We start from the raw sequence: 9,768 nt of genomic DNA, 5'->3' as shown, positions 1-9,768 counted from the left end.
AAGGAAAAAAGCTAAAATACATATATATGTGTGTGTGTATATATGTGTGTGTGTATATATGCATATATATATATGCATATATATATGCACTCAGGGCTGAAAAAGAGGAATCTTAAAAACCTTGATAAAAATAGTTGTTGGTTTTTTTTGGTCTTTAAAAAGTATTCTATTCACAAGTCTCTTATTGAGGAAGTCTATCCTGTATGCTTCCTCCTTCTTGAGCCCTTCTTTATTCAATACGGGTGTGTGCTAAGTACAGTTGACGAAGTAGCAGATAAAAGGACAATATTTAGAAAAATAATCCATCAGATGGGCCTTGAGACAGAATTTGGGGAGCTAAGAGTCTTGGAAACACAAAAAACAGCCCCCAGAACTCCAAGTCTCACTGTTGGCCAAAGCTATTCCCGGCAGTTACTACACCGGGGCCACAGAAATAGGTAAGCACTTGTGTAAACAAATCTCCCCATGCCTCCACCTGAGCAGGGTGCTAGGAGGAGGCAGCAACCTCATTCCAGATTTCATTGTTCGCAGATAAAGTTGTACCAAGCAGCTGCTTTATTCAGACAAAGCAAACTAAATAAATCTAAGAGTTTATCTTCTCTCTCTTTCTCTCTCAGAAAGCACACATTTTGTTTCCTAGATACATTTGTTTAAATGATACCTATCTGTTTATACATTGCTTTGTTTCCTGGTTTTGTGTCTTGTTAGTCCTTAGGGAAACATTGTGGATTGTAACGCCTTGTGTATACTTGTGAATGAATCGATAAAAGAAGAACAGAAATATGCCACTTTTCTGAAACATTTCTGAGAAATAAATCATCTAGTCCTGCCCCCTAATACCATAGAATGAGGAAATGGGGATTTGGAAAGGCCACATAGCTTCTAACTAGCAGCAGAAGGGGATTAGTGTCCATTTCCTTTGATTTCCACTACAGCATGTTTTCCACGGTGAAAAATACAACTGCTGCTAAATTGATAGGATTTTTAAAGCTCTTGACTCCAAGACTGAGGAGGTTCCTACTTTTGTACCTGAGCCTTTATGACCCTATAACTTTCTAGACAGAAATACCTCTTCGTGTAAGACCTATGCACAAGCCAGAAGCTCCACGTCAGTGTCTGCCCTAGAATGACTTATGTATATAAGGAGTCATAAACTCAAACGTTATGTCAGTGGCATATATAATAATAAAATCTTGGCCAGAACTTAAATGTTTCCGTATGGGGAGTGGTTAAACAAATCTTAATATTGTAGTCTATGAAATACTATGCAAGTTAAAAAGAATGAGTCAGACTTATGTCTAGTAATAGCAACATAATTCTAAGACTTTACAATAAAAATGAAAGTTGTAAAAAATATCTATGGTATGTAAACACACAGATGTGTAAAAAAAAACAATAGGGTAGTTCTGGATCTACATGACATTTGTGTAAAAAACATTAACAAAGGGTGAGGAATAAACATGTGACCTGTGTAATGGAGATAGTTACCTGTGGGGATGGCACAGCTAACAGCTGAAGGTGACTTTCAAAGGTGGCTTGGTTCCATCTCCATGTTTTAAATCTTTTAAAAATAGAAGGCATTCATGAATTATTTGTCTAATGTAAAAAAAAAAGTTTCTTAAGATCACATTATCCAGGCATTGTGGGAAGCATTTCATTGGTTATAGCCCATCCACCAGCATTACGAGACTATAGCCTAAATGAAAACAGCCTGAGTTTGAAGATCACAGGGCTCTAAAACGATCAGAAGTGGCATGAAGGTTTCGTGCAACATTTAGCAGGAATCAGAGTTAGCAGGCCCTCAGTGGTTCTTGCTCCAAAAAGGGAGTTTGCTATCCCAGGTGTGAGCTAGAAGAGACATCTCTAAGGTCAAGGCAACACAAAGCAGGTCCTCCCTTCCCCATGTGGTACGACTGTGCATGAGCAGTAGCTATAGCATTGGAAAGACAGCGAAGAAGGGCAAAGAAGAAAGATCCCTTTGACTCCAGAAAATATAAGAAAGAGAAAGACTTATCAGGCTTTCAAAGCCACCCAGGCAAAGCAGGCACTTTCAAAAAGAAGGAGCAGATGAAAAGATGTCAGGTTTCAGCAACTGGAATAGTGCCTGCATCATGCCTGTAAGCAACAACGTAACAGGCTGCACCTCAGATGACTAAAAGTGAAACCTTGTGGTTTGGAAGTGCCAGATGGACATTCCTTGGCCTTGGTTGTAGCATCCAAAAACTTAATGGAGTAAATTTAATTGTACAGAGAACCATTGCAAAGCTTTGCCTGAAGATTTTCAGTGGTGTCTTTGTCAGAGCGACCTCTCCAACCATAAAAACACGGTGTGTAGTGAAATCTATGTGACCTGGATATTACCAAATCTGAAATCTGTCAGTGAACTCATCTTGAAACATGAACAAGCCAAGGTCAAGAATAAAATCCCTTTGAGGCAGCACAGTGATTGAGGAGCATTTGGGAAAGTTTGGTGTCATTTGCTTGGAAGACCTCTCTCATAAAATTGCCTTCCCAGGGAAGAATTTCCAGGAGATTTCAGGGTTCCTGTGCCCTTTCCATTTCTTAGTGGCCCCCCAAATTGAGTAGAGTTCCTCAAGGTGGGCTCCCATGGCAATAGAGGTGAAGTTCTCCATCAGCTCATCCAGCACCTGAGCGTAACCCAAAATATCTGAAAGCACAATGCATTGGAAGCATGTGGTTGTTGTTGTGTTTTTTGAATTATCCAGTATTTTCAAAGAAGATTATTCACTGCTATATCTTTAGAAACTTGAGAGAAAGGGTCATGGAAAAAATGACGATGTTCCTGGCAGGCACTTCTCATCGCAGCTCAGTTCCAAATGAAAAGTCCACTGGGTTTTCTACGTTGGCCACTGCTGTCATCTCTGAAATCAGCAAAGGACTCATGACATGGAAGAGGGGTCCTGCCTGGTCACGTCTTCTATCCAGGGGTTTAATGTTGATGAACAGATATCCAAGCCCAAGCATGAATACAAGACTTCAGTGGACAAAGCCCAGAGGCATGCTTGGACCTGGGGGTTCCTAAGGCCTTGTTTTGGAAAGAACTTGAAATACAAGAGGACAGAAACAAAACCAAAACAAAACAAAAGCACATTATTCAGTAAAAGCTAAATGTATCTCTACACAAAAAGGTCTATGAGAGGATATGCAGCTGTGCAAGAGAAGGTCGTCATCCTAGGCCAGCTCATGTTCTGTAAAGAGAATATGAATAAGCTGTTGATATTTAATTATAGGAAAAAATAAAAATTGTGCAGAATAAAGGGGCAGGAATGGAAGAAAACAGTAAAATTGATCATGTTTTTTATCAACAAAGAGTTCATTTATTTACTAATAAAAAACCTAGTTCTTCTCAAGTCCAGATAAGTGATCTTCAAATACTCACTATATGGTATTCTCTGAATAAAATTATAATTTTCAGGCTTTGGCTATTCTAAAGTATTTTATCTTTTGTTTTTACCATGTATGTTTAGACATAAGTGGAAATCAGAAGAAATAAGTAGAAAGCAGGATAAAAAAGGGGGGATATTTAGGCATATATACTTTGAGGGAAATAGTGAAATACACAAACATGCTAAGTTGTTGTTAAGGAGCAGCAGTACCTGATCAAGGTATTTATTTTTCTGAGCACTCAGCAAACATGGTGTCATCTTAAAGTGAAATCTTATTTAGGAAGAAGAGCTTCACGAATTCTATTTTATGTAGAACGTGATTCAGAGAGAAACCTCGTGAGGTTTGTTACCGGGAAGTTATGTAGTGTGAAGGTGACGATCACAGGGCCAGACATAGCTAAGTTTTGAAACCTGATTCCAGCGTTTGCAGGTAGAAAGATCTTGGGTGACTTATGTCACCTGTCTGAGCCTGAGTTCCCTCTTTTGTGAAATGAAATAACACTGCTTACCTCACAGGCTGTTTTAACTCGGTAGTAAGTGAGGTCATGAAAGAAAAGCATTTGCTTAGTTGTGCTCAGGAAACTAAGAAGAGAGTTACTTTTTTCTTCCTCTGGCAGGTTATAAACACAGGCAAACGATAAACTGATAGCCTCTTATTGGTGTTCTGAAAAACAAAGTGTAGATCATTTAGTTCTTTAGTTATCTGGTGACTATAGACACAAAAGTTATGATAGTTTAGTCATCACAGTGAGTCTTTCAGATTTTATGGAAGGTAAAGGCAGAACAATCAGTCGTTTTTCTTGGCTTAGGTGGGTGGAGAAGAAAGGGAGCGTGTGACCAAGGCCAGGGACATGACTGGAGACATAGGTGACAGCGGGGAGAGGATGGGTGCTCAGTGCTCTCTCCAAGGGCTGTTTTCTGCTCCCAGCTAAGTGACTTCCACTGACGGGGACTGAGGGAGAAAACAGATTGAAGTGGGTAAAGGCGGGGAAATGTCTGCCAGTGGTTCCTTTAGAACTGCCCCTTCCGTCATGGGCCTATCGCAAGCTTTCCCTTTAAAAGGGAAATCTCAGGTCACTGTCAACATATATAAAGGACACATGGACAACAAATGAGAAGGGTGGAAATGGGAGGGAGGGGGAGCACGGGGGTGGGATGGGATGGGAGTAATAGACAGAAAACTGTACTTGAAAAATAATTTTAAAAATTGGGGGAAAAAAGAGGGCACATAATGATATAGTCAGCGGGTGCCTTATTTTCTCTGAACACTATTGACAGGATATGTTCAAATAAATCCATCTACCCTTCTTACCTGAAAAAAAAAAGGAAATCTCAGATTATGATTTATCCACCTCTCACACTTATCTCTAAGACAGGAAACGCCACACATTTCGGGTTCTCCTTTCTAAACAATTCTGTAGTCAGGAAGGCTTCTCTTTTGTCTAACGGCTACTTCTCAGCACACACCTATCACACCCTCTTCCCCAGCATGTGCACATGTGTTGCTTACATGCTTTCCTCTGAATAACTGAAGGGCTACTACTTCTTGTTACTATAATTCTTTCATGGATAGATGGATTTCCACTGCTTCCTTTACTAGAAATGAAAAATATGCCTTTACTACCCTTCGCAAAATAACTCCCCATAGATTTGAATTTAAAGTCATTTGTCAAGATGGTAGTTGAAATCCAAGTCAAAAACAGTATTACGTTTCTGATCTCCATACCAACACTGACACAAAGTAAGTCAATGCCAGTGCACATGACAACTCTTGGTTCTCCAAGCGTCTTCATCGGATGAAGGAGCAAATATTAGCATTGAGCAGAAGGACTTTATTTCCATAATACTGTTGTTCCATGGATACCTAGACAGAAGGTTTCAATCAGGTAGATACAACTCAATCAAACATCAACTGAAAGGTTTTGTTTTATTTCTTAATTTTAAAAAATTAAACTATGTCTTTGTTCTTACTAGTGTCATTTACTCAGGATTTAGCCAATGGCATTTGGATTTTTTCTTTTATATTAGACTTTATCCAATAGTTAGCATGACAATAAACCAAATTTAAGTATCTTTTACTTACTGTAGAAATATAGGCCTTCAGATAAAAGTGTAGTTCAAAAAGCTGATCATCTCAATAGAAGGTTTTAAAAAGAAAAATGAACTATGTGTTATTAATATCCTCAAGTGGATTGTAGACACAGGACTATAAATGCTAACCTGCTCTATAGTTTCCCTTCTTGCCTTAATTTCCTAGAAGTGGTGAACCATATTTAATGTTTAATATCCACAAACACAGGTCATATGGATATATTTATTTTATTACTTTTATACATTTTTACAAATATAGTTTAACAGTCTTATTTTTATAGTGATCTTTTGTAATAATAAATTCCTTTTAGAAGTTGGCAGGGTATCAGTTACATAATGAGGATGCATAATGAGTTCTGTAATTTTTTATTGCAAATTACTTCCCTTTAAATGCAGCAGAATATAGTATAAAACAGGAGTCCCTTTTTCTCAGCAACATTCATAGACTAAAAGTATTGATGGTAATGGGGTGTGGTACCAAGATAATATTTTAAGCCATAAGTTGTCCCTTTGCTGAGAAGGATTTGTTTTACTGGAATGAAACTAAATTTTCAACACATCAAGCCAACCGTGTCTACAGATATATCCACTTGGGTTTTGGGTTAAAGACAGAATTCTTCGTGTATCTGTGCTATTTAATTCTTTAGTTTGGATGCCACAGATGGCTTCATGTGAACTGGAAGACAAGGTGGGAAAAAAGTTGGATGCAGCAAGTTTACACACTTTTTCTTTTCAAACACAACAGAAATTTGCATAAGCTGTTTATATATAACTATCATAGACATGTTTTGTAGGAAAAAGGTGATATTTGTTCATTGTCATTCAGTTAATGTAAAAGGTAAGATTATCACCATTGAAGTGAGAAATAATTTGTATTTGTCTGCATTTTTTAGATGGAACCTTGGTGTTGCTATTAATGGTGACTTTTTCAAATGATTTCCAGGGCATGACTTGGTAATAGGTCTCTTGTTAATAATGAATAATTTATACATAGATAATGTTCACTATTGTCAAAGCACTTCAAAAGCCATACAGATTTCACTTTAATCCTAGTTAAGACTTGTCTGAATCTAATTTAAAAAATCCTTTTAATTGTAGAGAAGAATGTCAACATCCATTGCCATTTTATATGAAAACAGGCATAAAAAGTTAAAGCCACAAAGTTGTCAGGATCAGAGCTGGAAATAGAACTGGTTATCTCAGGATTGTGCCCTCCACTAAGTTCTCTAGGTATGTTTCCCTCTGAGAAAACTGCAAGTAAACAGAATTTCCTGTTTTTCTTTAAGATTTACTTCATTTAATACATGGGCTTTATAAGAAAGTTCGTGTGCACAGTGAACTATTACTACGTGTTTTGTGGAAAAGGATGTGTATAAAAATGAAACAAAACAAAAACTAAAAAGCAAAAACAAATCACAAAATGGACTTCTGCTTCTAGTCAAAATAGGGTACTAGGGACCAGATTTACCCACCTACCTGAAACAACTGTAAGAGCGGACTAAATATATGGAAGCACATTTTCCAGATATGGAACATCAAGCAGCAGAGGCTGGCGATCCTTGGGAAAGGGGAAACAAATAAGGGAACACTATGATTATCTCAGCTCAGTGTCTGAAGAGAGTTTCCAGTAACAGTGCAGGGCAGGGGAACCCAGACTGAGTTTCTGAACTTTGTCTGGTCAGCTCTTGGAACTGAAGAGACAAAACTGGTCATCTGGGGAGGTGGAACACCGAAAGGTTTCAGGCAGAGTCCCTGTGCAGAAAGAACTTCACAAAGCTCCAGTATTCTCCAGAAGATCCCCTCAGGTCTTCAGGTGGGTACAGATCAGTTTATTGATGTACGGAAATAAGAACCACACAAAAGCCAATCACCAAAGCTCACACAGAGCTGAGAGTTGTTCATGTTCCTGTAAATGGGCTTTTAGGTATAAGTAAATACACATTAGATAGAGTAATCACAAAGTTATTAGTCAGGATTGGAGTAAAATAAACCCTAGACCAATAACTTCTCTCTAATCCTACCTCATAAAACAAAATGGAAAGCCTCAAAAGGATATACTCTTTCCAAGTAACCTAACTATGACTAAGAACAAAGTTTAAGAATGCTAATATGAGCACAAACATACCCATTACCCACCCCACAAGGCAAAATCATAATGTCTGGCGCCCAATAAAAATTATGAGGCATGTAAAGAAGCAGGGAAATATGACCTATAGTGAAAAGAAAAAGCAAGCAATAGAAACAATTCAAAATTGACACAGACAATCAAATCAGTAGGTGACGACATTATAAAAGTTACTGTAGCTATATCCCATATGCTCATAGAAGTAGAGGAAAGGTTGAGCACATTAAGTAGAGACATGAAAGATATATAAAAGACCCAGATCAACTTCTAGAGATAAAAAATGCAGTATCTGAGATGAAACAGACACTGTATAGAATTAACAGTAGATTAAACCCTTACGAAGTAAAACCAGTGAGCTTGACAACATAAAAATAGAACTATTCAAAATAAAACACAGAGGAAAAAAGACCGAAAACAAATGAGCAAAACACCAGTAAAGGTGGGACACCTTTAAGCTTTTTAAGCATATCTGTTCACTGAAATCCTCAAGGCAGGAATTTGTTCGAAGAAATGACTGAAATGTTTCCAACTGAAGAAGTGCAGTGGACCTCACATGCATGAAATACAAAGAAAACCACCCAAAGGAACACAACAAAACTACTTAAGTCACTGGTAAAGAGAAAATTCTAACAGAGAGTAAAAGACATAGTTTGTACATAGGACAAAGTACAGTGACATTTTTAAAGTATTGGGAAAAGGAGAATACTGTATCTAAGTCCTTCTTTTTTACTTAAGAAAAGGGATCTTCACTACAGAGTTTGGAATCGGTCAGGAAAGTACTGACCGATTAGGGCCTTGTCTAGTAAATCTGCAATCACCCCCTCTTCCTTCTTTCCAAGTCTCTCCCTTCCTGACTTTATCAGTACGAGGTGGGGAAGATTTATCTCCTACATGTGAATTAATTGACAACGATAAGGTCTGATCTGCAAAGAAAGATGCCCTCTCCTAGGTATCAAAGTGGTGCTTAAATTGTCACTCTGGAAATCATTTGTTCTCAGACATTATCTCCCTAAAGTTCTCATCCGCCATGTTCATTACTCTGCTCCACTCCTCACTCCAATCCCAAAGAGTGTCGCACCAAAAGCTACTAAGAGTGGTAGCGAGTTTATGTACCTCCTCACGGTTCACAGCAGAACCTCAAATTGTTGGGAGGGAGAAGGCAAGAGGATGCAGAAAGTCTTTACTTAATTTAAAATTTTGTCTGGGGCCGCAACTAATAAAGAGAATCATCTAATCCAGAGAAAGGTAAATGCCAAAGATTATATTTCAACTGTTAGGATACTTTGATTTAAGGAATTTTTTGTTATTTCCCTGAGATTTATGGGCCAATGTTAATTTTATAGGTTTTCTAACTCCTATGCAGTATAAGAAGAATTCTTAAGTGTCCCAATTGTCATTAAGTTTGAATTCTCAGTCCCCAAGGAAATTTTTAAGAAGCCAATGCCCCAACAATACCTTAGAAACTTCCTTTTTCAGAAAACTCCATCTACCTTAAGTTCTAACAGTGATGTTTGAGTTATGTTAAATTAGAGTTTGCAGCAAATTGAAGAAAACTCAACTCATTTTGTAAGACAACTTAGCATTCATTATATTATCTACAGTTCTGAGTAACTTATGACATAATAAATACTATATACCATGCAAAGTATAATAAATGTCATGAAAAAGTTGCTGGAGACCTGATAAAAATGTGTATTTTCTAATACAATAAGAGAAAATTCTAGACACCAAGATCCCTGTGTTAGAAGTTATGAGTTCATTTTTTAAACTATGATGGTCATCTAATCTTTAAAGTCTCATCTCTCATTTTATAAATCCATACACGGAAATAATTCATACAAATATATTGAAGTGTTTTAAAGTGTTGCTTATCTATGTCTTCAAAGATAAAGCTTACTTGGGCAAATACATTACTACATACTGATAAGTCACAAAGATATATTTAAGTCTTAGGTTTCTTTTGATGTTTTTGCCAGGTGTTAAAGTGATCATATTGAACAGAGGAGGGAAAATGTTTGATGTTTTTAATGTGTACTTAATGTAATTATAGTTGAGTAGGAAGGTGTAGATTAATTTACTTATATATTTATGCAAAAACATTTATTAAATACCTGTTCTTGATCAAGCACTTTGTTGATGCTGTAC

The 9,768-nt window shown here is 37.2% G+C and overlaps 1 pseudogene; it reads left to right on the top strand.

Moving 5' to 3' along the window:
• Window positions 1-309: 309 nt before the first annotated feature.
• LOC118986782 (60S ribosomal protein L7-like 1) lies at window positions 310-2,672 on the top strand (annotated as a pseudogene).
• The last annotated feature ends 7,096 nt before the right edge of the window (window positions 2,673-9,768 follow it).

The sequence above is a fragment of the Sturnira hondurensis genome, unplaced genomic scaffold, assembly GCF_014824575.4.
Source record: "Sturnira hondurensis isolate 20B ecotype Veracruz unplaced genomic scaffold, ASM1482457v3 Scaffold0004474, whole genome shotgun sequence".
NCBI classification, from domain to species: Eukaryota; Metazoa; Chordata; class Mammalia; order Chiroptera; family Phyllostomidae; genus Sturnira; species Sturnira hondurensis.
The sequence above is the reverse complement of the archived record's forward strand: the minus strand, read 5'-3'. Positions and strand labels throughout refer to the sequence as shown.